Source organism: Pelodiscus sinensis, chromosome 4 (assembly GCF_052426305.1).
Source record: "Pelodiscus sinensis isolate ZL-2025 chromosome 4, ASM5242630v1, whole genome shotgun sequence".
Classification (NCBI taxonomy): domain Eukaryota; kingdom Metazoa; phylum Chordata; order Testudines; family Trionychidae; genus Pelodiscus; species Pelodiscus sinensis.
Window position 1 is genome coordinate 85,468,361 of NC_143055.1, and position 27,579 is coordinate 85,495,939.

At 48.7% G+C, this 27,579-nt stretch overlaps 1 long non-coding RNA gene across 1 annotated transcript in view; it reads left to right on the forward strand.

The window, feature by feature from the left end:
- The window catches only part of LOC149524541 (uncharacterized), an 83,895-nt gene that overhangs the window by 48,646 nt on the left and 7,670 nt on the right, over positions 1 to 27,579 (forward strand). Inside the window, exons 2-3 of the long non-coding RNA XR_016349344.1 lie at positions 2,020 to 2,116; positions 25,524 to 25,692. This is a non-coding gene — a long non-coding RNA (uncharacterized LOC149524541). The remainder of the gene's footprint in view (positions 1 to 2,019; positions 2,117 to 25,523; positions 25,693 to 27,579) is intronic.

The following is a 27,579-nucleotide window of genomic DNA, read 5'->3' on the forward strand; positions in this document are numbered from 1 at the left end:
CACCATGGCTTTTGTGGGCAAGGGGAATGTGGGCAGTTTCTTTCTCCTCAGTTGGGAAGCCAGTCAGTGCAGGTTTTGTTTGTTTGTTTGTTTATTGCTTCTCCCTTGTGTGTGGTCCCTGACTGACTTTTCTGTGGGTCAGTGGCCCCCAACCCAAAAAAGGTTCCCTACTTCTGGGTTAAGTGATACTGATCCTTATCATTTTCAGATGTATGTACAGATGAGATATAAGTTGCACATAATATCACAGCACTGAGATACATTTATAGTGAAAACAATCCATCAGTTTATTTTCAAAGGTTAAGATTTGAGAGAGTGCGTGAATAAGGATAATGATGGTAAGAAATGTCTACATATAAAAGAAAGCCTGGGTAGCAGATACCAAAGGCCAAGGGAGGGTGAGCCTCCCAAACAGCTCTGTGTGGCTCAGGCCCCAGGATCCCTCCTACTTCTTGTTGATACTCTACAGTTCAACATGCCCTATGGTCAGGACTCTGGTTGAGGCTAGTGGAAGACTCTGGCCAGGGACTCGGGGCAGCTGGTGTTTGTGCTGCCCATCTGCCTCCTTATTAAATTCCAGAACACTTTGGGGTTGAGGGGGTCTGGGGGGCCACCCAGATCTGAGGGTGTTGGAGGCCTCCTGCCCAGCTGGGATTCTAGGGGTAGAGAAGAGGGTAGAGAAGGGGAGGGCACATCACTCAACTGGTGTTCCAGGATTTGGGAGTGTTGAGGGCCACCTGCCCACATGGTGCTTTGGGGCTAGGGAAGTTGGGAGCAATGCCACCGTCCCGACACTTGTGTTAAAGGAGCTGGGTGCTAACGGCCCAGCCCTCCAGGGCCATGCAGCCCATCCACCCAGCACTCCACTCCATAGTGGTGGAACGGGGACAGTGATTTGATGTCTGCATTACTCTTGGCGGGGAGAGAAGGAGAATGGTCATCTCAGCTCTGTGACTTGGCTGTGGGATACCAGGCCCATTAGGGCAGGGTGGTGAGAAGCCCTAGAGAGCAAGGAGCCGAGTATCAGCGGCTTTGTCAACAAACTGGGAAGCATTCTCAAGGGGTCTTCTATGACTGCTCCCCGTCTTAGTATGAAAGAGTATCTTTTTTGCTTTCATATTTCCCAAAGTCATTGACCATGGTGGTGTATCCCTGGTATATTGGCTTCATGTTAACTTAGTATGCAAATGAGTTTCTATTGTGTTGGCTTACTAAGCTTATTTTACATGTGAACCAAGGCAAACAGGTGACTATACATTCCTTTCTGGCAATACTATCTTGTTAACGTGCCTGGGACAAAGACTCAACAAATCTATTTTCAGTACATCACATAACTCCTTATATCTCATATGTACATACATCTGAAAATGATTGAGAATCAGTATCACATAAATCTTTTAGGGATATCACGTGATGCATGTGTGTCTACCACTGGCATGATCTTGCACAAAAGTGGCCGCTCTTGTGCAAAAACTTGCTGCCTGTTTACACTGGCCATGTGTTCTTGCGCAAGTAAACTGATGTTCTCCTGTATGAAATGAGGGCTTCTTGCGCCAGAACTCTGCTGATCCCGCTCAGTAATAAGCCCTTTTGCGCAAGAGGCCAGTGTAGTCAGGCAACATGAATTTCTTGCGCAAAAAAGCCCTATGGTTAAAATGTCCATCAGAGCTTTATTGCGCAAAAGAGCATCTACACTGGCATGGATGCTTTTGCACAAAAGCACAACTCTGGCGCAAAAGTACATGCCAGTGTAGACGTTCTCTTCTGGAAGAGTTTTTGCAGAAGAACTCTTCCGCAAAAGAGTTCTTGCACAAGAACCTGCCAGTGTAGACGTAGCCCATGCTTTTTAGCCCCCCCCCCCCCCCAAAAAAAGTTGGGTATAGTGAGTTTATCTGGCCTGATAGGAGTTGCTATTTAGTACAGTGAACATTTTGCCGGTTGGAATTGAGGGGCTCTCAGAGTAACAATGTGTCTCCTTCATTCTCTTGGTAAAGATAATTGGTTCTTTTTCTTTAACAGTTCATGCTCTCCAGATACTGATGTTTGCTTCAATGAATGTGGCTTGTGATACCAGCAATTATCACTGGATGTGTGTGTGTCTATATGTGAAGATAAGGTAAGCATGCTTTTTTTCAATTCTTATCTATATATTGTGATGGAATACAAATATTTATAATATATAGTTTAGTAATCAGGTCAAAGTTGAAGAAACAGAGTTACCTGCTCTTCACAAAACAGACTTTCTCCCCTAAACCATGTGAATCAAAGGTGATTCTGATGTCACTGGTGCATTGAATTCTGGAATGCCTTGAGCTACTGAAAAGGGAAACAATAAAACAGTATCAAAGTGTGCTGTACTGTCTGTTTAATTTGCCAATAGCAATGTTGGTTCATTGTCGTTTCTTATTTTAAAAAAAAAAGTGTACCACTAAAGGAAATTTTGAGGACACAGTAAAAGGAGACAATTTGCTAGATTTTGAAAAGGTATCTCTAAAGCTGTGTCTGCAATTTTGTGCTAGAAATAAGTGTGGATGTATTTTATAGCACTTAGGCATCTAACTGCCTGGTTGCACCTGCAATAGTGATGTGCTGCCAATGTTTTAACAAAGGGCTCTCTAAATAATTTTTTCCCTGGGAGAAAATGGAGAATCTTTATTTTTTGAGTTCCCATATGCACAAAAAACCCTTTTTTCTGATTGCAGCCAAGTGAGAAAACAAGAAAAGTGGTCAAACTTAAATTAAATTGCCCATTGCTAGAAATAATTACATTTTATTCCTGAAAATTACAAAAAGCATATTGATTACACAACCAAGTCTCCAGCATGTGTAATTTGAATTTAAGGGTTACAGCAGAGGAACTTCCCCTGGAAATATTTTCTCAAAATGCCTATTACTGTACTTGGAACAAGTTCATTTCAAAGACAAACATTGTAAAAAAACAAATCACGTCAAACCAATCAGCTTTTTTCGATAGGATAACGAGTCTTGTGGATAAAGGAGAAGATGTGGATGTGGTACACCTAGACTTTAGTAAGGCATTTGATACGGTCTCACATGATATTCTTATCAATAAACTAGGCAAATACAACTTAGATGGGGCTACTATAAGGTGGGTGCATAACTGGCTGGATAACCGTACTCAGAGAGAAGTTATTAATGGTTCACAATCCTGCTGGAAAGGTATAAGTGGTGAGATTCCGCAGGGGTCTGTTTTGGGACCGGCTGTCTTCAATATCTTCATCAACGATTTAGATATTGGCATAGAAAGTACACTTATTAAGTTTGCAGATGATACCAAGCTGGGAGGGGTTACGACTGCTTTGGAGGATAGTCATAATTCAAAATGATCTGGACAAATTGGAGAAATGGTCTGAGGTAAACAGAATGAAGTTTAATAAAGACAAATGCAAAGTGCTCCACTTAAGAAGAAACAATCCGTTTCACACATACAGAATGGGAAGCGACTGTCTAGGAAGGAGTACGGCAGAAAGAGATCTAGGGGTTATAGTGGACCACAAGTTGAATATGAGTCAGCAGTGTGATGCTGTTGCAAAAAAAGCAAACATGACTCTGGGATGCATTAACAGTTGTGTTATGAGCAAGACATAAGTCATTCTTCCGCTCTACTCTGTGCTGGTTAGGTCTTAGTTGGAGTATTGTGTCCACTTCTGGACACTGCATTTCAAGAAAGATGTGGGGAAATTGGATAGGGTCCAGAGAAGAGCAACAAGAATGATTAAAGGTCTAGAGAACATGACCTATGAAGGAAGGCTGAAAGAATTGGGTTGGTTTAATTTAGAAAAGAGAAGTCTGAGGGGGGGGACATGATAGCCGTTTTCAGGTATCTGAAAGGGTGCCATAAGGAGGAGGGAGAAAACTTGTTCTGCCTGACCTCTGAGGATAGAACAAGAAGCAATGGGCTTAAACTGCAACAAGGGAGGTTTAGGTTGGACGTGAGGTAAAAGTTCCTAATTGTCAGGGTGGTCAAACACTGGAATAAATTGCCCAGGGAGGTTGTGAAATCCCCATCTCTGGAGATATTTAAGAGTATGTTAGATAAATGTCTGTCAGGATGGTCTAGTCAGTACTTTGGTCCTTCCATGAGGGCAGGGGACTGGACTCAATGGCCTCTCGAGGTCCCTTCCAGTCCTAGTATTCTATGATTCTAGGATTATTTTATAAATCCAGAATCTGCTAAACTACAGACACAGTTTGCCTGTCTCTGACCAGGCTATTTCCTTCTTTAGATCTTTCTTATGCCAGGAGCGCTGGCATGGAAGGGTATAGACTGTTCAGGAAGAACAGGTAGGGGAGAAAAGGAGGAGGAGTTGCACCACGATTGCTCTGAACTCCAGTATAAAGAGGGAGAAAAACCTGTTGAGTCTATAGGTTAAGTTTAAAGGAGCAAACAGCAGTGATGTTATGGTTCGTGTCTGCTACAGGCCACTGAATCAGGTGGATGAGGTAGATGAGGCTTTCTTCGGACAACTGAGCGAAGCTTCCAGATCGCAGGCCCTGGTTCTTGTGGGGGACTTTAATCACCCTGATATCTGTTGGGAAACCAATACGGCAGCACACAGGCAATCCAGGAAGTTTTTGGAGAATGTTGGGGATAACTTCTTGACACAAGTGCTGAAGGATCTGACCAGGGACCATGTGCAGCTTGACCTTATGCTCACAAAAAGGGAGGAACTAGTAGGGGAAGTGGAGGTGGGTGACAACATGGGAAGCAGTGATCATGAGATGGTAGATTTCAGGATCCTGACCAAAGGAAGAAAAGAGAGTAGTAAAATACACACCTTGGACTTCAAAAAAGCAGATTTTGACTCCCTCAGAGATCTGATGGGCAGAATCCCCTGGGATGCTAACATGAAGGGGAAAGGAGTCCAGGACAGCTGGCAGTTATTTAAAGAAGCCATATTGAAGACACAGAAAGAAACCATCCCGATGCGTAGCGAGAGGGGCAAACATGGTAGGAGACTGGATTGGCTTACAGGGGAAATCCTTTGTGAACTTAAGCACAAAAAGGAAGCTTACAAAAAGTGGAAACTTGGACAAATGACCAGGGAGGAATTTAAAGGTATAGCTCGAGAATGCCGGGTGTTATCAGGAAGGCAAAAGTGCAAATGGAATTGCGACTGGCTAAGGATGTGAAGGATAACAAGAAAGGTTTCTACAGCCATCTTAACAAGAGGAAGGTGATCAGAGAGGGTGTGCGGCCCCTAATGGATGAAGGAGGTAACCTAGTGACAGATCATGTGGGGAAAGCTGAAGTACTCAATGCTCTCTTCGCCTCTGTATTCACGGACAAGGTCGGCTCCTGGACTTCTGCGCTAAGTGACGCAAGATGGGATGAAGATGGACAGCCTGTGGTGGGTAAAGAACACATTAGGAACTATTTAGAAAAGCTTAAACGTATACAAATCCATGGGTCCAGACTTAATGCATCCGAGGGTACTGAGGGAGTTGGCAAATGTCATTGAGGAGCCTTTGGCCATTATCTTTGAAAAGTGGTGGAGATCGGGAGAAATCCGGGATGATTGGAAAAAGGCAAATGTAGTGCCCATCTTCAAAAAAGGGAAGAAGGACGATCCAGGGAACTATAGGCCGGTCAGTCTTACCTCGGTTCCTGGAAAAATCATGGAAGGGATCCTTAAGGAATCCATTTTCAGGCACTTGAATGAGAGGAAAGTGATTAGGAATAGTCAGCATGGATTCACAAAGGGCAAGTCATGCCTGACCAATCTGATTAGCTTCTATGATGAGGTAACTGGCTCGGTGAACATGGGAAAGTCAGTGGATGTTATACCTTGACTTCAGCAAGGCTTTTGATACGGTCTCCCACAATATTCTTGCCAGCAAGTTAAGGGAATGTGGATTGGATAAATGGACAGTAAGATGGATAGAAAGATGGCTAGAAGGCCGGGCTCAGCAGGTAGTGATCAACGGCTCGATGTCAGGATGGCAGTCGGTTTCTAGCGGACTGCCCCAAGGTTCGGTTCTAGGACCAGTTTTGTTCAATATCTTTATTAATGACCTGGATGAGGTGATGGATTGCACCCTCAGTAAGTTTGCGGATGACACTAAGCTGGCGGGAGAGATAGATACGCTTGAGGGCAGAGATAGGGTCCAGAGTGACTTAGACAAATTGGAGGATTGGGTCACAAGAAATCTGATGAGGTTCAACAAGGACAAGTGTAGAGTCCTGCACTTGGGACGGAAGAATCCCAAGCATAGTTACAAGCTGGAGAGCAACCAGTTAAGTAGTAGTTCTGCAGAAAAGGACCTGGGAGTTAGTGGATGAGAAGCTGGATATGAGTCAACAGTGTGCCCTTGTAGCCAAGAAGGCTAATGGCATATTAGGTTGCATTAAGAGGAGCATTGCCAGCAGATCCAGAGATGTCATTATTCCCCTTTATTCAGCTTTGAGGCCACATCTGGAGTATTGTGTCCAGTTCTGGGCCCCCCACTACAAAAAGGATGTGGACGTATTGGAGAGGGTCCAGCGGAGGGCAACCAAAATGATTAGGGGGCTGGAGCATATGACTTATGAGGATAGGTTGAGGGACTTGGGTCTGTTTAGTCTGCAGAAGCGAAAAGTGAGGGGGGATTTGATAGCAGCCTTCAACTTCCTGAAGGGAGGTTCCAAACAGGATGGAGAGAGGCTGTTATCAGTAGTGACAGATGGCAGAACAAGGAGCAATGGTCTCAAGTTGTGGTGGGAGAGGTCCAGGTTGGATATTAGGAAAAACTATTTCACTAGGAGGGTAGTGAAGCACTGGAATGGGTTACCTAGGGAAGTAGTGGAGTCTCCATCCCTAGAGGTGTTTAAGTCTCTGCTTTACAAAGCTCTGTTCAGGTTGATTTAGTTGGAATTGGTCCTGCCTAGAGCAGGGGGCTGGACTTGATGACCTTCTGAGGTCTTTTCCAGTTTTATGGTTCGATTGCTCCCTGCTTTTTCCCCAGATGAAATTAAGGTTTCTCAAATCTTGTTTTTCACAGCTCTGGCTACTTGACTGCTCCTGCCTTTTATTATGTAGCTCCATTTTCCTGTGACACCTACAAGAAATTAGCCAACAAGTAAAAGCTCCATTGGAAAAAAAGCATTTTCAAAATACAAGTTCTGTTCTATAGAGGTTCTTATACTGTGCTCAGCACCAAAGTATCTGAGTACCCTCCTGTAGAAAATTAAATGACATGACTAAACTCTACTATGTTTTTGTTCTGTTATCCTCCCCACCTAAGAGAAGGTATATGCAGGGCAGTGTGTTGTATTGTAACTTTTTAATATATTAGACATGTTGCTATATGTTAGTGAAGGCAAGGTCAAAGGATGGTGCCTTACACTTAGAATAGAAAATGGTGAGTTTTGTGATGGGCTTTAGTTCCTGTGGGAGTTGATTCCATAAGCTTGGACCTACCCTAGGGAAAGCTAAGTCTCCACAAAGGTGAGTATAGATACATTTATGTGGACTCATTGTAGGAAGTTCCATTGTACATAAGGAACAAAGTTGTTAACCAGAGTCTTCATCTAGGAGCTTCATGTGTTTGGTATCCTGGCCCAGACCACAGAGTACTTTGAAAATAAGGGCCAACACCTAGGGTTGCCAGGTCTCCAGTTTTGAACTGGACAGTCCAGTATTTGAGCTTTCTGTTTGAGAAACAAATTGAGAAAACATAAATGAGAAAATATAAATGTCAGGTATTTTCTAAATAAGATGTAATGTAGCTTGTGATGTAATGTTAAGTGTGTCCGGTATTTTTGTTGAAACCATCTGGCAACCCTACCAACACTTTGAACTTGATGCAGATTTCTATGGAAAGTTAGTGTGTGGAACAGAGGGCAGGTCTGATGTTGTGACAGGGTGATCTGCCCCTTTTAAACTCCAGGGAGGACTGAGGCTAGCCAGCCCTATTCACTTAGCACTCATATGCCAGAATTAGAGTAGAAGGTAGCTAAGGGTATGTCTACAAAGTTAATTCGAACGAACAGCCGTTAGTTCGAATTAACTTTCATAGCGGCTGTACATAAAAACCGCTATTTCAAAAATTAAATTTGAAATAGCGGAGTGCTTAATTTGAACTAGGAAAACCTTATTCTACGAGGAGTAACGCCTAGTTGGAATTAAGGGCTGTGTAGCCACTTAATTCGAACTAGTGGGAGGCTAGCCCTTCCCAGCTTGCCCTGGTGGCCACTCTGGGCACCACCAGGGAAACTCTTCTGCCCCGCTCCCAGCCCCGGATCCCTTAAAGGGGCACGGTCTGGCAACAGTGCTTGTGCCAGTTGCAAGCCTGCCAGCACCCAGCCAGCAGACCCTGCACCTGGCACAAGATCAGCCAGCCACCCGCTGCCACCCAGCCCTCCCCCTCTTCCCAGGACCATTTGACCCCAAACAGTCCAGCTCTCTTATGTCTACAGTACAGCACTAATTCGAACTAACTAATTTCAAATTAGTTAATTTGAAATAAACTAATTCAAAATAACACATCTAGACTCAGGACCAGACCCAGGACCAGGCTGGCGGCTCACAGGTGCCTGCCCAGGGCTGCAAGAGGCAGGTGCTTGCCTGGTCTAATGCAGAGATCATGGACCTCACTGAGGTTTGCGGGGAGGCCTCCAATGTCTACAATCTCCACACTAGGCACAGGGACGTGGCCATCTACAACTGCATGGCTTCCAGCCTGGCCACCAGATGCCACATGCGGACCCAGGAGCAGCTTCATTGCAAAATAAAGGACCTGCAGCAGGCCTACTCGGGGGGCCTCCCAGCCAGGGGCCGACACACAGGCCTGCCCTCATTGAGGCCCTGGACCGCGTCCTGGGGGCTCACGCAGTCCATGCCCCCCAGGTGATGATCGACCTGGGGCAGAGGGCCCCATCCCTGATGGAGGAGAAGGATGCCAGGAGCCTACCCAGGACCCCCGAGGCATTCCACAGAGCACAGAGCTCCCCTTATGTGAATGGAAGGTGTGGGGGGAGAGGGAGCCCAGAGACCGTGCGCCTGAGCCTTGCGCACCATGGAGCAGCAGCTAGGTGTCATGCAGGGGCCCTGGCCTGTTCCCTACACATGGACCTCGCCTTGTAGAGGAGGGCTGGGTTTCACCTACCGTGTCCCCAGGGAGAGCTGACCATAGTTCCTGTTTCACCACAGTGGCAGCACCTGAGCCTGCAGGGCGCACCACCCCGCCTGCAAGAGCCACCCACACCCAGGCCAGCAGGCGCACCCGCAACCTGAAGGACTATCAGCGGCGGTACCTGCGGCTACTGGAGCACCAGCTCCGCACCCAGGACCACTGGGTTCATGAGGACCTGCGGCTGTGGCAGCAGAGCTTGGAGGCACTGGAGGAGCAGGGCTGTGCCCTCCGCAGCCATCTCCAGACCTTGGTGGACAGGTTCCTGACGCATCATGCTCCAGCCCCTGCGACCGCCCCAGCTCTCGCTCCTCCTTCCACCCCTGCTCCCCCTCCCACTTCCTCCACACCCTCCATCCCTCGTGTCCCACCCACTGCCCCCCGACGTCCCTGCACCCGCAGTGCTGCGAGACAGGAGAGCCAGCAGGACACCCAACCCTGAGCTTTCCCTCCCCTTCCTCCCCCTGCCAGCTCCCTCCTCCTAGGTTTCCCCCTCCCCTTGCCCTCCCTCATTCCTCCCTCCCCCACCAGAGTCATATAAAATAGAGATTTTTTTTTGGCAAAACAGGTGTTTTTATTTTACATTAGCTGGGAAAGGGGAAGGAAGTGAGGGTGCAAGAAGGCCCCAGCGGGCCATGCAGGGAGAATTCAGTCCTCCTCCACCTGGAATCTCTCCTGCAGGGCTTCCTGGGTCTGGATGGCCCCCCCGCTGGGCCTCCCGGATGGTGTCGGTGCAGGGCTGCGCGTACTGGCCAGCCATGCAGTCAGCCTCAGCCATCCAGGTTGCCAGGAAAGCCTCCCCCTTACGCTCTCACAAATTGTGCAGCACACAACATGCTGCCACCACAGGAAGGATATTGTGCTTGGCGAGGTCGAGGCAGGCGAGGAGGCACCTAAACCGTGCTTTCAGGTGTCCAAAAGCTCCCTCCACCACGATGCGGGCCCTGGTGAGCCTGGCATTGAAGGCCTGCTGAGAGGGGTTGAGGTGTCCCATGTAGGGCTTCATTAGCCAGAGCTGTAGGGGGCATGTCCATGTCCCCAACACTGATGTGGCGACTGGGGAAGAAGGTCCTGGCCAGCAGCCTCTGGCACACGGAGGTGTTCTGGAACACCCTGGCGTCGTGTGCCTTGCTGGACCATGAACATGTCCATGAACTGGCCCCGGTGGTCAGACACGGCCTGCAGGATGATGAAGTACCCCTTGTGGTTGATGTACTGGGAGTCCTGGTGTTCCGGAGTACAGATGGGGATTGCGTCCAGTCGATGGCCCCTCTACAGTTGGGGAAGCTGAGGATGCCGAACCTCTGGATGACCGCGTCCAGGTCGGTGAGGCGACCACCCTGCGGAGCAGCACCCTGTTGATGGCCTTGACCACCTGCAGAGAGAGACACCAAACCGCGAATCACTGGGGCGCCCAGGTGGCTGGGAGTATTTGTTCCCTGGCACTGCCCCGCGCCCCACACCCAAAAGCAACCCCTGCTGCGATCCTGGCCGCCACGGGCGGTGTGTAGTCCTGCCGGGACAGACCGAACCCTTTCATGTGGGGCACTTTCATCTCCTCCCCCCCCCCCCCCGCCGCTTTTCCCTGGGGCGGCCCATCTCCTCCTTGCAGCCCTTCCTCCCCCCTCTCTCCCGGCCCAGTGGCCAGTGAGTGCTGTACCTCCATGAGCACTGCTCCTACGGTGGATTTCCCCATGCCGCACTGGTTCCTGATGGATCGGTAGCTGTCGGGAGTGGAGAGCTTCCACAGGGCAATGGCCACACGCTTCTGGAGGGGGATGGCGGGCCTCATGCGAGTGTCGCGTTGCCGCAGAGCAGGGGTGAGCCACTCGCAGAGCTCCAGGAACGTGTCCGCCTTCATCCTGAATTCTGGGTCCACTGTTGGTCTCCCCCGTGCTCTAGGACGATGCGGTCCCACCAGTTGCTGCTGGTGTCCAGACACCAGATGTGGTGAGGCACGCTGGCATCCGGGCGCTGCTGTGGCTCCTCCACGGCCCCCAAGGAGGCCAGGGGGAGAGGCAGGGGGCTGACATGCACCAGATGGTGCCAGGTAGCCTCCAGCCATTGCTGGCAGGCTTGCAGCAGCAAGTCCAAAAACTGGAGCAGAATGCCCAGGGCAAGCTCTGGCTCTATGGTGCCAACTGCGGCGGCAGCCCCAATGGGAACCACCTACACAGGCAGGCGGAGAGGAAAACGCTTTGCTGTCCCTCCGCGAGGTAGACAAGAGGAAAAGCTGAGAACCGGCTGTCCAGGGGGGTCCCTTTAAGCACAAGCCTCAGACAGCAGCCACACAAAGCAACTACTGACCCGATACCCTGCTGGAACCGGTTTCAGCTGCCCTTAAATGCGACCCAGTGTCCAATCAGTGTGGACATGCTATTTCGAATTAGCAAAACGCTAATTCGAATTAGTTTTTGGGTCTAGATGCGTTATTGAAAATTAACTAATTTGAAATTAATTAGTTCGAATTAGCGCTGTACTGTAGACATAAGAGAGCTGGACTGTTTGGGGTCAAATGCCAGCCTGAAACACACAGGTGTCATAAAAAGGCTGAGAGAACTTAGTTTGGGGGCGGGGGAGAACCACAAGGAACAAGTTGGGTTTCTGTGGAAGGCCCTGAAGGAGAGTCTGGAAGAATTCTAGGAAAGGAACCTAGGGGTCAGGGCTTTATCCCAGGGCAGCGAAGGTGTAAAAATAGTGTAGTGCAGCTGAGATTGAGACAATCACCAGGGAAGCATGCTGTGAGTCTTGGAAGTAAGAAAGGCAGGCATGACTGAGGCGAAGTCATCATATGTCAGGATGGGAAGTCTCCTAGCTGAGCAGAACCAACCCAGACCATCAAGCTGTGCAATAGCTAACTTATGTAATCTTGTGATCCTCTGTTCACCCTGTCTTCTCTTCACCCTCCTTTCTCATCACTTAAAACATATTTGCATCTTGTTTTAAAATAGACGCTAAGATGTTTGGAGTAGAAATTTCATCTGACTGTTATCTGTTCATCATTAATTCAATGGGGCATGGCCCTTACTGAAGCAAATGGTGCTACTATAGTATAAATCAGAGGTGGAGAAACTTTTTGGGTTGGGGAGCCACTGACCCACAGAAAAATAAATTGTAGGCCACACAAGAAGTGATGCAAAAAATCCTCCAAACCACCTGGGGGATCCCAGACCAGTAGATTTTGTGGACCACCAAGGCTCTGGGTTGAGGCCAAAAATGAGGGGTTCAGTATGTGGAAGGGAGTTCAGGAACAGTCTGGGGATTGGGTGATCTGAGAGGGGGGTAGGATGCAGAAATGAGCTAAGGGCTGGGGGAGGGGGCAGAACGGGGAAGGGGTGTGGAATCTGGGCTATAGGGGGTCGCTTACCTGGCATAGTTCTCCCAGGATTCACATGGGTCCGTGCCTTCCCCGTCCCACTCCCGAGCACTGTACTTTGCTACTCCTATTGGCTGCTATTAGGGCCAATTGGAGCAGCAGGGGGAAACCTCCAGGCAATGCTTTGCTATGCTAGCCAGGGGGAGGGAGAGTGGCAACATACAGAACTGCTTCCACCCTCTTCCAGGCATAGCCCATGGGTCAGATCCAGCTCTCACTTGCCTGACTCTGGCCCACAAGGCTCGGGGCTCCCACCTCCCCCCCACAGAGGGGAGCCTGTGCTGGTGCTCCAGCCCTGCGTAAGAGTTGTGGGGGGGGCTGTGGGACTGGAGCGCCATGGTAGGCTCCTCAATGCTGCAGGGGCAGCCCTGAGCCTTAGAGGCTGGATCCTAATTAAAATTAAATAAAGCATTTTAAATGAGGCAGATGCTATAGCCGTCTATTCACTTGGACAACTCTCAGGCAAATATTTGAATACTTAGGAAATTTCCCGAAGTCTACAAAAATGGATAGACTGTACAGGCAGTCCCCGGGTTACGTACAAGATAGGGACTGTAGGTTTGTTCTTAAGTTGAATCTATGTAAGTTGGAACTGGCGTCCAGATTCAGTCGCTGCTGAAACCGACTGCCAGTTCTGACTTACATACAGATTCAACTTAAGAACCCCAAGTCAGCTGCTGCTGAAACTGATCAGCGGCTGATTCCAGGAAGCCCGGGGCAGAGCAACTGTGCCTCGGGCTTCCTGTAGTCAGCGCTGGTCAGTTTCAGCAATGGCTGACTTGGGGATGCCTGGGGCAGAGCAGCTAGGGTGCTGCTGGGTTGCTCCAGCAGCACCCCAGCTGCTCTGCCCCAGGTGTCCTGATTCAGCCACTGCTGAAACTGACCAGCAGCGGCTGAATCAGGACGCCTGGGGCAGAGCAGCTAGGGTGCTGCCGGGTTGGTCCAGTAGTACCCAGAGCGGCGCTGCGGGACCAACCGGCAGCGCCCCAGCTGCTCTGCCCCAGGGTCCACAACAAAAGCCTGGTCTGCTGGGGGGGGGCACACTAGCTACGCCTCCCCCCCCCCCCAGCAGACCAGGGACACGGGGAGCAAAGCCGCAGCGGCGGGCTGCCTGCCTCTGAGGCTTTGCTCTGGCGCGGGACCACCGCTGCTGCAGCTTTGCTACCGGTGCCCCTGGTCTGCTGGAGATGGTCCCCAGCAGACCAGGGGCACTGGGAGCAAATCCGCAGCTGAGGCGGGGTCCCGCGCTTCTGAGGCTTTGCCAGGGGCACCGTGAGCAAAGCCGCTGCAGCGTGTTCCCCCACTTCTGAGGCTTTGCCAGAGAGGGGGGCAACATGTACCAAAACTACTTCCAAATTAACTAAACTACAAGAACTAGATAGACAAAAATAAAGGAGGAAACCACTGGAAAGATTGCCTGAACAATGAGGAAAGTTCCAGTAACTGCCACAGGCAGGAAGAAGGAACTGAAAAAGTGCAGGCTCGGTAGGGCACCTTCTACAGATGCTCTGAGCAAGCATCACCAGGGGGTTAGAGCCAACCTGACAGATTACCACAAAGGGAAAAATATTCCAGCAACTGTCAGAGTGCATACCCACCTATGTTGGAATGGGCATGCGTGAGCACTGGAAAAAGAACAAAATAGCGCTTTGAATTTCGGAACATATCAACTTTACTTCTGCCACTGGTTTTTAATTGCTGTTGACTCTGGCATAAAGATGAGGTGTCATTAAGGAAGAGCTGTTTCTCCTTCCCCTTCCCCCTCCCTTAGCTTAGAGTTGCCAGTGCCCAACATACTGAACCGTATGTGGTAGGTTTGTAGGTTTTCACCCAACTCCTTGGCTGCCATTCAAGGAATTTAGCAGTGGGCTTTGAAAACAGTTGTGTATAAATCACATATAAAAATAATCTATTTTCCAGCATTGGAAAGGGTAAGTGAAATGAGTGGCAATTGCTGTATTATACATGACAGATTACAAGCAAGTTTTCACACACTAGTTTGCATGCAGGTCTATTCACATAGGCTTCATCTGCTCTGGTTAAAAATTGCAACACATTTACCTAAGTACATGATTGTTTTGTTTGTTTGTACTCTGGAGAGCTTGTATCTGTTTATGAAAGACCACTGTACATGTTTTATTTCCTGGCAATCAAAGAAAGCTTTCCCCAATGATGCAAATAGCTGAGTTAAAGACTGTTGCTGACGTGCACAAGAGTTAGTGATGTGACAGTACTGTGGCTGCTAATGACAGGTTTATTGCTGTTCTTGCTCCCCTGAAGGATTTCTACTGAAGGTGGGAATATACTACAGGCAAGGAGAACTAGAGTGCTGCTGGTTCAGATTGCTGGCAAGGAGTTCTTCTGCATAACCTGAAGCTTGTCACTGTCAGCTTAGCTGCAGACAACTCCCTTATCTCCTACTGCTATTCTGCTATGCGTGAAGACTGTAGATTTGCATCACCTGGAGTGTTTCTTGTTTGGGCAGAAGTTCACAGTGCTGGCAGCAAGGAATTGTATATCAATGCTTAATAATTTGAAATGGTAGGATAAATGCTCACAGCACAATATTAATTTTTGGAAGAAACTATCATTGGCCTGAGATAGTTTTGGAACCCGTACACAGGAGATTATCCTGCATTCATGATATTTTTGAATGTTCACTCTAGTGTTCGTCTGCTCTAGAATCTGAAATGTGGTTTTGGTTCTCATAAATAAATCTTTATCATTAAGCAGTACCCTTTTGGGGCTTGCAGTGAGTCAGTATGGCCTCCCACTGACCCAGAAAGGGAAGCCCTTGATAAGGCCCCTTGGTGGGTGGAGCCAGAGCTGCTCAGCCCCACCCCCAGGAAGTGGAAAGGCAGGGCTGGGACTATAAGAGCAGGGGTGGAGAGCTCATAGCCCAGCGAGTGAGCAGGCCAGATGCTTTCCCCGGTCTCCCCAGAAGGGAGGCACTGCGGCCCTGCTATCGGAGGGTTGAGTGGATTGGCCCCCAGGACTGCTGCCCAAGCCCTGTGATGCACCACGACTACCCCGACTGCTGCCAGGTTCTGAGGGTGGATGGAGATGACCAGAGGCCATACCAGGTCCTGGAGATTGGGCTGTGGCACCAGGGCCAGTGAGTGACCCAGACCCTGAGCCTATGGACACCCTGCCAGCACTGTGATCCACAGAAAACCCTGAGAACCAGCAGGCGTGCCAGGTAGGCTCCCAGGGGGAACTGGGAAAGGGCCCAGGGATAGCTGACCCAGTGCCGGCTAACGAAATGGATGCCAGGTGGGGCAGTGTATTGTGGTCTGGACCCTGCTGACCCACTGACCTGGTCAGCGTGTTGCAGGCAGGATCACCACTGACCCAGTGGGAGCTCACATTACCACTGTTAGGTCCCTGGGCTGGGACACAGTGGAGCATATGGGCCTGTGTCCCCCCCGATGCCGCACCATCCAGGGTGGCCGGTTCCCCAATAGGGAGAAAAAACCCCTGTGCTTGTCTGCTCTCCACCAGAGCAAGGAGATCCAACTACTGCTCAGTCTGCGGACAGGCCTACGCATTAAACCATAGGAATTGCCTCTGTATTGCAATGCCCGGATTCGGGTGTAGCTCCACAAACTGCTGCTCAGCCTGTAGTGAGGCCTGAACTTATAACTGCATGTCTGTTTGTTGCCCTGCCCTGGACCAGGGCTGTGGCTACTGAACTTTTAACTGCTTGCTAGTTTGTTACCTCGTCTTGACCCAGGAACCGGAAATTCCTATTTCGCCTAGTCACTGTAGGAAGTCAGTGTGGCCCCCCAGCCGTTCCCGTGCTGGCTGCCCGGACTGTTACAGGACTCCAGTTTTTTTAAAGTAAATCACTGTAGGATTGCCAATGGGTCACTTCAAGTTCCTTGAGCATGTGCTTTAGATGAACTGCAAAGAAGCGGAAGCCTTTTGGTGCAGAAAGGTGTCTGTCTGTTGAGGCTGTTCCTCACTCTGGCAAATTATGGTGTATGGTGGGGGGGAACATGGACTTAGCACAGATGAGTTTAACCAAACAACTCAACAAATTAAATAACCTGATCGCATCTAAATAGACATTTCTGTCTACTCATGCATTCGTGCTTCGAGGTCCAGTCCATTTCCATGCCCAGTATTCTTTGTAGGCATGGTATTTCTGCCTGGTTTAATTCATCTTGTTACCCCAGCTCCTACTTTAAAATTCAGACAAAGGAAAACAGCAGGCAGGTATATCTTCCAATTCAAATGTCAATATCTTTTCCCATTGGCTCTCCTGGCTCCCTGCCCACATGCTCTACCTACCTCAGTTTAACCCTTTAGTCATCTAATGTTGGCAAATACTCTTCCTATCAGTCACAATGTCATTACCTTGTTAATGGATCAGAGTTTCATATGAATCTCATATTGTATGATCTTGCATAGAGCTACATAGTGCTGACTTAGGACTTCAGATGAGCCTGTTTTCTCCTTTCCTCTGATATTTGTTTAATCCTGTCCTTTATATTATATCTGTTGAGAAATCCTGTCCTTTATATTATATCTGTTGAGAAGAAATGAATTCACAAACTATAATGGATTTGCACAACACTCCCCCCAAGAATTTCAGTAAGTCAGATCTTTTTAGATTGATGGCAGGTCTTTGGACAACATTGTCATAAAAATAAACCGTGCATAAAAAGATAACTGAAAATACTTTTTTTGTTGGGGAATGAGAGAAAATGTGGTCTTATTTTTCTCTGTTAGTAGGAATACCAGGGTGTGTCTAGACTATAGGATTTTGTCAACAAAAGTGGACTTTTGTCGACAAAACTATAACTGCGTCTACACTACCGCCGCATTCTGTCGCCAGTAAGTCGACAGAACGCGGCAGTTTTGTTGACGGCGGTACACCTCGTTTAACGAGGAAGAACACTTTTGTTGACTGAGTTCTGTCAACAAAAGGTAAGTGTGGATGCCGGGAAAAATTTGTCGACAATAAAGGCCTCCAGGAAGAAGCCCTAGTGGACACTCCTGCCACAGCTTTCAACTCTATTGTTCCTGCCTGCAGCCATCTTTAAAAGGCACAGGCACCCAGGATTAGCATTCTGGCAACAAGCCAGTTCCAGCCAGGACCCTGACTGCGCAGCTCTTTCCAGTAGGGCTACTCAGAGCCATGTCCCAGGGACAAGCCCCTGAAGAGCCCTCCAGCCCTTTCAGGGACATAACCCTGAAGGAAGCCAAGGGCACCAAACGCTAGGCACTCTCCTGGTCTGAGCCCGAGATAAAAGCCCTTTTGGAGCTCTGGTCTGAGGAGGAGGCTCTTCAGGCCCCACAGTCCAGGCAGAGGAACGCTGACATCTACGCCAGAATGGCTGATGGCCTGGCAAGGAAAGGTCACCACACCCGTATCTTAGACCAGGTCAGAGCCAAGGTCAAAGAGCTGTGGCAGGGGTATGTTAGGGCCCGTGAGTGCAACTCCTGCTCTGGGGAAATGGCACACTATTGTGCCTATTACGTAGGACCTGGACCAGATCCTGGGGGCAGGGGAACCCCTGCCTCCCGAGAGGGTTGTGGAGTCTGGCTTGGAGACTGTAGCATAGTGGGGGTGCTGTCTGCTCTGTGATGGGAGATTCTCACTGACTCTCCCAAATGTGTATTAACCCAGACACCCAGGCTCAGCCTCCCAGGGAGGGAGACACAGGAAGGAGGGCGGAGACCAGCACCTGGCTTGGGGGTAGGGCTGGTAGAGAGGTTTTTAGTTTGTCTGGTATCATGGAGGAAGCAGCCTAAGCAACGGGCTGGGATTTAGGGGCCCAGTCTCCCCTATCTCAAGGGGGGCTGAGGCATCCTAGGCCTGCCCTGTAACCAGATTGCATCAATGCTGTGCTGTATCCTGGAGAAGCAATAAATTCCCTATATTCTACTGGCTGGTGGAGTCTGGTCATGCCACTGCGGGGGTGCAGGAGATGGGGGAACCCTGATGCGACATCACAGAGACCTCTGTGCAGCAGTGGCCGCAACTCCAGGGTGAAACCCCAGTGGACGACCAGCAGCTCGAGGAGGAGGAAGACACCACCAGGAGCACAGTGACCCTAACCCAGGAGCCAGATGCCCACACTCAAGAGGCCTCCCAGACAACTTGGGACACCAGGGAGGGAACATCAGGTGAGTGCGTTAAGGGAGCAAAGTGATGGTTCAGTGCTGTGACATGTCATGCTGATCACAACTTGGGTTGGGGGTGCACACACATGGCCGACCTCAGGGAGGGCCGTCCTACCCCTGCACTCCTGCAGGCAGTGATGCCAGGTACAGGCATGGGTTGGGGATGCTGGGATGGCCACACAGCTTCAGGCCTCTCAACGTGCAGGAACCCCAACTGTAGCCTGACACTTGTCTGTGCTGCTTGGCCACAGGGTGTGTGTGAGGGGGGGCAGGATGGTGGCCTGCACACCTTCTGGGCTCCAGGGAGGCTGTGGCTGCTGGCCAGGCCACACCATGCCTTACTGAGATGCACATGAGCATCCTCTGATGCTAGGACAGGCACTGCCTGCTGAGGAGGGCATGCCCTCTCAGGGGAAGTGTGAGCATGCATGACTGACGACTTTTTCCTCTTGTTCTCCACAGCCAGACCAGCTGACCAGGAGGAGAGCGCCACACCTGCCCCACCACCAAGACGGCTGCAGGGAACCCATTCGCACTGGTGCACATATTTGGACCTGGTGCACCAGCACATCTTGGTCCTGCAAGGGATGCAGGACTCAATGAACTGGAAGATGGAGGCAGAGGCAGAGTGGAGCAGGTGCTTGCTGGACAAGTTTGTCCAGCAGCGCACTGAGATTTGCACTGCTATCTGGGAGGACATGGCCTTCCCTAGTCCTGTGCCTCATCCTGCTTAGCCTGCCCCCAACCCAGCCCCTGCCATCCCAGACCCAGGTACAGTCCCACCTCCTGTCCAGCCCCCTACTATCCGAGCCCGCATGCACGGCCGTCTGTGAGAAGGCCTCCACAGCCAAAGTGCCAGGGGCTCTTCATTAAGGTAGCACCCTCAGTCCTGAGCCTCCCTCCCCCATCAAAGGTTGACATTCCCCCTTCCCACCTGAGAGTCACTGAGGGAAGCACTTTACTTTGTTTACATTATTTTTCTGAACAAAAGAGTATTTTAGTTTTTCAAAAAACCAACAGTGAAATAAACTGTAAACATTTTTTCACCAACACGTCTCTATTGCCAGTGTGTGATGAATGCGTACAATGTGTCAATGTGGGGCTGGGAGGGCTTTTGGGGAGGAAGGCACTGGGGGCATGGGGCAATCCCACGGCACTGGGGAAAATCATTGGCCTCCTTGGGAGAATTGCTCCCTCAAGGCTTTTCCAATGAGCACTCCCAGCTGGTGGGCTTGCTGGATGTCAGCTATTCAGGGCTGCTCTAAGTGCCTCCCCTCCACATCAGCCCATGTCCCCCAAGCAGGGAGGAAGGCCTCCCCTTTCCTCTCCACTAGGTTGTGCAGCACACAGCATGCAGCAATCACAAAGGGGATGTTGTGTTCCCCCATGTCCAGCCCAGTGAGCAGGCATCCAAATCTGCCCTTCAGACGGCCAAAGGGACACTCCAGCTGGAAGCAAGCCCGATTCAGGTGGGAGTTAGAGTTCCCTGCTCGCATCCAGGTGTCCCATGAATGGCTTCATGAGCCAGGGCATAAGGGGGTATGCCACATCGGCCATGATACATGTAGGCATCTGCACATCTCCAACTGCATAGTTTCTCTCTGGAAAAAATAACCCAGCCTGCGGTACAAGTAGGAATTCTGGAATATGTGAGCATGGTGTGTCTGGCCTGACCACCTGATGCACATGTCTGTGAATTGTCCCCAGTGGTCGACCAGGGCCTGCAGCACCATGGAAATAAAGCCTTTTCTGTTAATATACTGTGCTGCTCGATGGGGTGGTGCGCGGATTGGGATGTGTGTCCCGTCAAGTGCTCCACCGCAGATCCAGCCAAGAGGGTATGCAGGTCTCCGAGGCGGACAGTCCTGTGAAGCAGCTCCGAGTTGATGGCCATCACCACCTGCAGAAAGGGACAAATACGAACACAAATAACAGGACATTAGAGGAGTTGTGTGAGCTGATGAGAGGTGCTTCCCCCACCTTCCCCTTCTAGACCCTAAGAGCCCTCCCCTCAGGAAACCCCACCCCTTCCATACCTTCCGTACCACCACAAGGTGAGGCCTGGTAGTCTTCTACCACTCCCACCCCATTCTCTGAGCCCAGTCCTGACTGTCCCCTTATCGCCCGCCCCTGCCCCCATTGAGTGTCCCCTGAGAGTGACTTATCTCCATCAAGATGGCCCTGACAGTAGACTTCCCCATGCCAAACTTATGTCTCATGGAGCAGTAGCTGTCGGGGTGGCCAGCTTCCACAGAGCAATAGTGACGTGCTTCTCCAGGGGCATGGCAGGCCACAAGTGGGTGTCCTGACATTGTAGGGCAGGGGCAAGCCAGGCTCAGAACTCCTGGAAGGTGGACTTCCCCATCCAGAAGTTTTGGAGTCACTGGGAGTCGTCCCACTGCTCCATAATAAGCCGGTCTCACCACTCAGAACTGGTGCCCAGCCTCCAAACTCGCCTCTCCAAGAATAAGTTCGGGGGCAAGGGCAGTGGGGCTGCAGCCTGAGTGAGGGGCTCAAAGCTGGGCTCTGAATCCAGCTCTGCCACAAACGTCATGATACTCTCATGAAGATGCAGCAGAACTTTCAGCATTGTAGGGTGGGGCCATCGCCTGCCCAGGAGCAGCTCAGACTCTGTGGTCTGAAAAGCACAAAAACAAACTTGAAAATAAACTGCTGTGGTGTTGGAGGAAGCAGGGCAACCAGAGCAAGAACTGCAGCAGCTTTGCTTTACCTCTAGGAGGAAGGCAAGCCAGAAGCAGGAGCAGAGCAATGGCTTTCCAGGAGGATCCCTTTAAGCACGTGGCTCTGCAAAGAGCATGCAGCAGCGCCTGGAATTTAAGGCTCCTCCTGTGACCTGCCAGAAGCACTTCTGGGTGCCTTCTTTTGTTGACAGAGTGTGTGGCAGTTTGGACGCTCTTTTTTGATTCGCGTAATGCAGTCTAGACTCTCTTTTTCGACAGTATCTGTCGACAAAGTCTGTCGGAAAAAAGCCTGTAGTCTAGACGTACCCCAAGATCTGAAAAAAGGTTTGATTTATCTGTACATAAATATGAAGCATCCTTTTTCACCACCCTTAAAAGAAACCTTCCAGCCATTCACAAATAATACAATATTGGCTATTTGTGGTATCATTAATATAATGGACTACATTTTCCAGGTATACGATGCAGATGTAAAAAAGAGCATACAAACTGAACTGCACATATGATCAAACTCATATACATGATCCTTATTTGTGTAGTGATCCAATCCTCGTGTGCACTAAGTCTCCCTGCCACATACATGCACAGAGCAGAGAGACACATGGAGGGAGCAGGCAGCCATTTTGAGAAATCTGGGACAGTGGCAGGCAAAGGGCCTGCCTCCGGGTCCCAATGGACTGCTGGCTAGGAGCCACTTAGGTAAGTACCTCCCACCAGAGCCTGCCTCTGGCACCCACCCCCTCCTACACCCCAACTCCCTGCCCCAGGTCACCACCAAAACCTTCAGCACCCACCTAGGGTTGCCAAGTGTCCGGTATTGACCCAGACAGTCTGGTATATTTTGCTCCTGTCTGGTTTAAAACAAAAATATTCAGAAAATACCTGACACTTAAAATGTCCAGTATTTTCTAATTTTTTCCCAGCCAGGGGGCGAAAATACCAGACTCTCCAGCTCAATACTAGACACCTGGTAATCCTACAACACAGTCAGCAATCAGGCCCAATCTAGTACTTTGCAGCAGATGATCTAGAACTTAACCTACACTCAATAAAGAAGCCCTCACTTGTGGCTGCTTGATAAGTTCGACCTTTATTTTCTGAAGACACATTTCAATATTGTCTTTTTCAATATTGACATTTTACATTTACATCTCTGGGATTATCCTCCTGCCATCTTATTTTGTCTTTTAAATAATTTATATTTACAATGCAGATACATCTCTTTTTAATTTTAGCAATTTCAGTAATAGGCAAATTATTTGTGGAACTCTGTTAATACAGTATATGACATTCCTGTCCAATAGTACAGCTGCTTTCAGTTTATTACTAACCCAGGAAAGCAGATGAGCTGCACTCATTCCTAAACCGAACCTGTGAAGCACCTGTATTATAAAATATATTATCTTATCACTCTAAGTTAACTAGTGTTTTCACAGCTGTTGGTTAAATCAATCACAAGTTGCCCAGAGAACGTTTGTTCAAACTGTTGATTTCTAATGGGCAGTCTCTGTTATTGCCCTTCCACTTAAAAACAGCCTTGATCCTAAATCTAGAACACTGTAATAAATGTATTATCTGATGCTAGTCAATTGAATATATGTGTCATAACATGAGGTGGAATGGAGGCAAATTAAGTAAAACAAATTATTTTACAGATATACTGAACTTGAAAACTTTATACTTGTTTACTTTTCAGACATTATGAAGTGTTAAATTTTCAAGCCAAGGATTCTATATCTGTTTTCAACTTTCCCTGTAAAGCACAGTAATAGTAAAACCAAATCAGAATTACTTAATCAAGTGACTAAAGACTTCGAGTTGTCTAACCTGTGGCATTTTGAGGAGGGCTGATTTTTCAAAACACGCTGAACACCTGCCTTCTGAAAACTGAACTAGGGATGTGAAGGACTGGTCGACTGTACAATAAGCAAATGCTTATAGAATCATAGAATACTAGGACTGGAAGAGACCTGGAGAGGTCATCGAGTCCAGTCTCCTGCCCTCATGGCAGGATCAAATACTGTCTAGACCATCCCTGATAGACATTTATCTAACCTACTCTTAAATATCTCCAGAGATGGAGATTCCACAACCTCCATGGGCAATTTATTCCAGTGTTTGACTACCCTGACAGTTAGGAAATTTTTCCTAATGTCCAACCTAAACCTCCCTTGCTGCAGTTTAAGCCCATTGCTTCTTGTTCTATCCTCAGAGGCGAAGATGAACAAGTTTTCTCCCTCCTCCTTATGACACCCTTTTAGATACCTGAAAACTACTATTATGCCCCCTCCCCCCCTCCCAGTCTTCTCTTTTCTAAACTAAACAAACCCAATTCTTTCAGCCTTCCTTCACAGGTCATGTTCTCTAGACCTTTAATCATTTTTGTTGCTCTTCTCTGGGCCCTCTCCAATTTCTGTACATCTTTCTTGAAATGCGGTGCCCAGAACTGGACACAATACTCCAACTGAGGCCTAACCAGCGCAGAGCAGAGCTGAAGAATGACTTCTCGTGTCTTGCTCACAACACACCTGTTAATGCACCCCAGAGTCATGTTTACTTTTTTTGCAACAGCATCACACTGCTGACTCATATTCAGCTTGTGGTCCACTATAACCTCTAGATTCCTTTCTGCCTTACTCGTTCCTAGAGAGTCGCGTCCCATTCTGTATGTGTGAAACTGATTGTTCCTTCCTAAGTGGAGCACTTTACATTTGTCTTTATTAAACTTAATTCTGTTTACCTCAGACAATTTCTCCAATTTGTCCAGATCATTTTGAATTATGACCCTATCCTCAAGAACAGTCGCAACCCCTCCCAACTTGGTATCATCTGTAAACTTAATAAGCATACTTTCTATGTTCAATATCTTCATCAACAATTTAGATATTGAAGAGAGCCGGTCCCAAAACAGACCCCTGCAGAATCCCACTAGTCCTTTCCAGCAGGATTGTGAACCATTAATAACTACTCTCTGAGTATGGTTATCCAGCCAGTTATGCACCCACCTTATAGTAGCCCCATCTAAGTTGTATTTGCCTCGTTTATTGATAAGAATATCATGTGAGACCGTATCAAATGTCTTACTAAAGTCTAGGTATACCGCATCTACCGCTTCTCCCTTATCCACAAGACTTGTTATCCTATCAAAGAAAGCTATCAGATTGGTTTGACATGATTTATTCTTTACAAATCCATGTTGGCTGTTCTCTGTCACCTTGCCACCTTCCAAGTGTTTATAGATGATTTCCTTAATTACTTGCTCCATTATCTTTCCTGGCGCAGAAGTTAAACTAACTGGTCTGTAGTTTCCTGGGTTGTTCTTATTTCCCTTTTTATAAATGGGCACTATATTTGCCCTATTTATCGGATAGTTGGCAGGATAATCGACTAGTTGCTTCCTCCCCCTTGCTGCTTCTGTCAGAGGCAGCAAGGGGGGCGGGGCGGAAAGAGTGGTGGGGCGGAAAGAGTGGCACTGCTGTGTGTAGCCTGGGGCCAGACCTCGGGCTCTATGTGGCGCTGCTCCTTTGAAATACCGTGTGTAGCCTGGGGCCAGCTGGGGTGTCCCCAGGCTGCACACAGCATTTCAAAGCAGCAGTACCATGTGGAACCTGGGATCAACTGGGGGACTCCCCTGCTGACCTCAGGCTTTGTGCGGTGCTGCTGCTTTGAAAAGCTGTGTGGAGCCTGAGGCTGGGTTCCCCACAGCGTTTAAAAGTAACAGTGTTGCATGGAGCCCAGGGTCAGTGGGGGAGTCCCCAGCTGACTTCAGGCTCCATATGGTACTGCTGCTTTCAAAGGCTGTGTGCAGCCTGACGCCAAGCTCCCTGCAGCATTTCAAGTTGGCAGCACCTCACGGACCTCAGGGTGAGCGGGGGAGTCCCCAGCTGACCCTGGTCTTCATGTGGCGCTGCCACTTTCAAACACCATAGGGAGCATGGGGCCAGCGGAGGACTGCCCTCCTAGCTCGAGTTCCATACCCTACACCCTGCACAAGCAGAATTTAAGAAATAAATCTTATAAAAAGGAATGTGTTCTGCTTACTTTACATTTAAGCAGTAAACAGACTCATCAAGCAGGAAGGGAAGACAAAGGAAGCTCAGTGAGGTGGGAAAAAAACAGCAGGGAACATCCTTCCATATAGACTCTTTGGTTCCTGGTTCTCTGATGGAAATGTTTTTCAGGAGCGGAATTGAAATTATTAAAAGGCGAGACAAACACCCAAGGGAGCAAGGAAGCATTAGTTGGACTCTGGAGAAGAGGTCATGACCTAAGACATTTGGCTGGTATGACTGCTGAAAGCATGCTGGAAGAAAACTCTACTTCAAATCGAATATTGTGTGTTAGGCTCCAGTAAGTTTTATCTTTATTTTTCTTGAAATGATTTCTGACTTTTATGCCTTATTACTTGTACACACTCAAAATCTCTCTCTTCATAGTCAGTTCACTTGTTTTATTGTTGTATTTAATCCAGGATGTTGAAGCTGAAGTGTATGGGTAACTCCATTTGGTGTAACAAGTTCTGCACATATGATTCGTCTACAGGAATAACTGATTCAGAATATTTGTACTGTCCAGGAAAGGGCTGGGCTCTACAAGATGTATGTTTCTAAGGGAATGTGAGAGTGAGTTTTTGGGGTCACCCTGCAGCATAGCTAGGACTGGAGAGAGCCAAGATGTGGCTGGCAGGCTGCAGCATGTACACAGACATAGCTGAGAGTGACTTTCATGCAGGAAGGTAGAGCAGCAAGGCATTGTGAAGGGCATGCCAGGTTACAGAACAGACGTGACATAGCTACTCATTAGCATGCATTAGCGACAAGGAGTCCTGTGGCACCTTAGAGACTAACAGAGGTATTGGAGCATAAGCATTCATGGGCAAAGATCCACTTAGTCACATGCATGTAGTGGAAATTTCCAGAAGCAGGTATAAATATGCAGGCCAGAATAAGACTAGAGATAATGAGGTTAATTCAGTCAGGGAGGGTGAAGCCCACTTCTAGCAGCTGATGTGGAAGTGTGAACGCCAAGAGAGGAGAAACTGCTTTTTTACTTGGCTAGCCATTGACAGTCTTTGTTTAATCCTAAACTGATGGTGTCAAATTTGCAGATGAACTGTAGCTCAGCAGTTTCTCTTTGAAGTCTGGTCTTGATGTTTTTTTGCTGCAGGGTAGCTACCTTTAAATCTGCTACTGTGTATTCAGGGAGATTGAAGTGATCTCCTACAGGTTTTGTATATTGCCATTCCTAATATCTGATTTGTGTCCATTTATTCTTTTGCGTAGGGTCTGTCCAGTTTGGCCGATGTATATAGCAGAGGGGCATTGCTGGCACATGATGGCGTATATTATATTGGTAGATGTGCAGGTGAATGAGCCAGTGATGGTATGGCTGATCTGGTTATGTTCTGTGGTGGTGTTGCTGGTGTAGATATGAGGGCAGAGTTGGCACCGAGGTTTGTTGCAGGGATTGGTTCCTGAGTTAGTTACTATGGTGTGGTGTATAGTTGCTGGTGAGAATTTGCTCAGGTTGGCGGGTTGTCTGTGGGCGAGGACTGACCTACCTCCCAAGGCCTGTGAAAATGAGGGATCATTGTCCAGGATGGGTTGTAGATCACTGATGATGCATTGGAGAGGTTTTAGCTGAAGACTGTAGATGTTGGCCAGTGGTGTTCTGTTGGTTTCTTTCTTGGGCTTGTCTTGTAGTAGGAGGCTTCTGGGGACATGTCTGGCTCTATTAATCTGTTTCCTCACTTCCTCGTGCGGGTATCGTAGTTTCAAGAATGCTTGGTGAAGATCTTGTAGGTGTTGGTCTCTGTCTGAAGGATTGGAGCAGATGCGGTTGTACCTTAGTGCTTGGATGTAGACAACGGATCGTGTGCATTGTACCCTGGTATCTCTCACCCCTTTTTCCCAGATTTCAGAGGCCATGGGGAAAAAAAGGTTTAATTACACTCAGCAGGTGTAGAATGGTGGTGGTAGAATGTGCTTTTGGTTGACTGAAATCCCACTAGAGTTGGTTACAGACTTGTCTGGACTCCGTTATCATAATTATTTACTTCATTGCTGTCGTTTGCTGTGGTGTGAAGCCTGAGTTGCTGCTGAATTGATCTATGATGGTGTGGGGCCACTGAATCAGTATACTCAGATAGGAAGAGTTAGGGTTGGGGGTGTTAAAAGGGGTTCAGAGCAGTGGGTTAGGGTATGCAGAGAGGGGGTGCAGGAACTGGGCCAGGGAGTG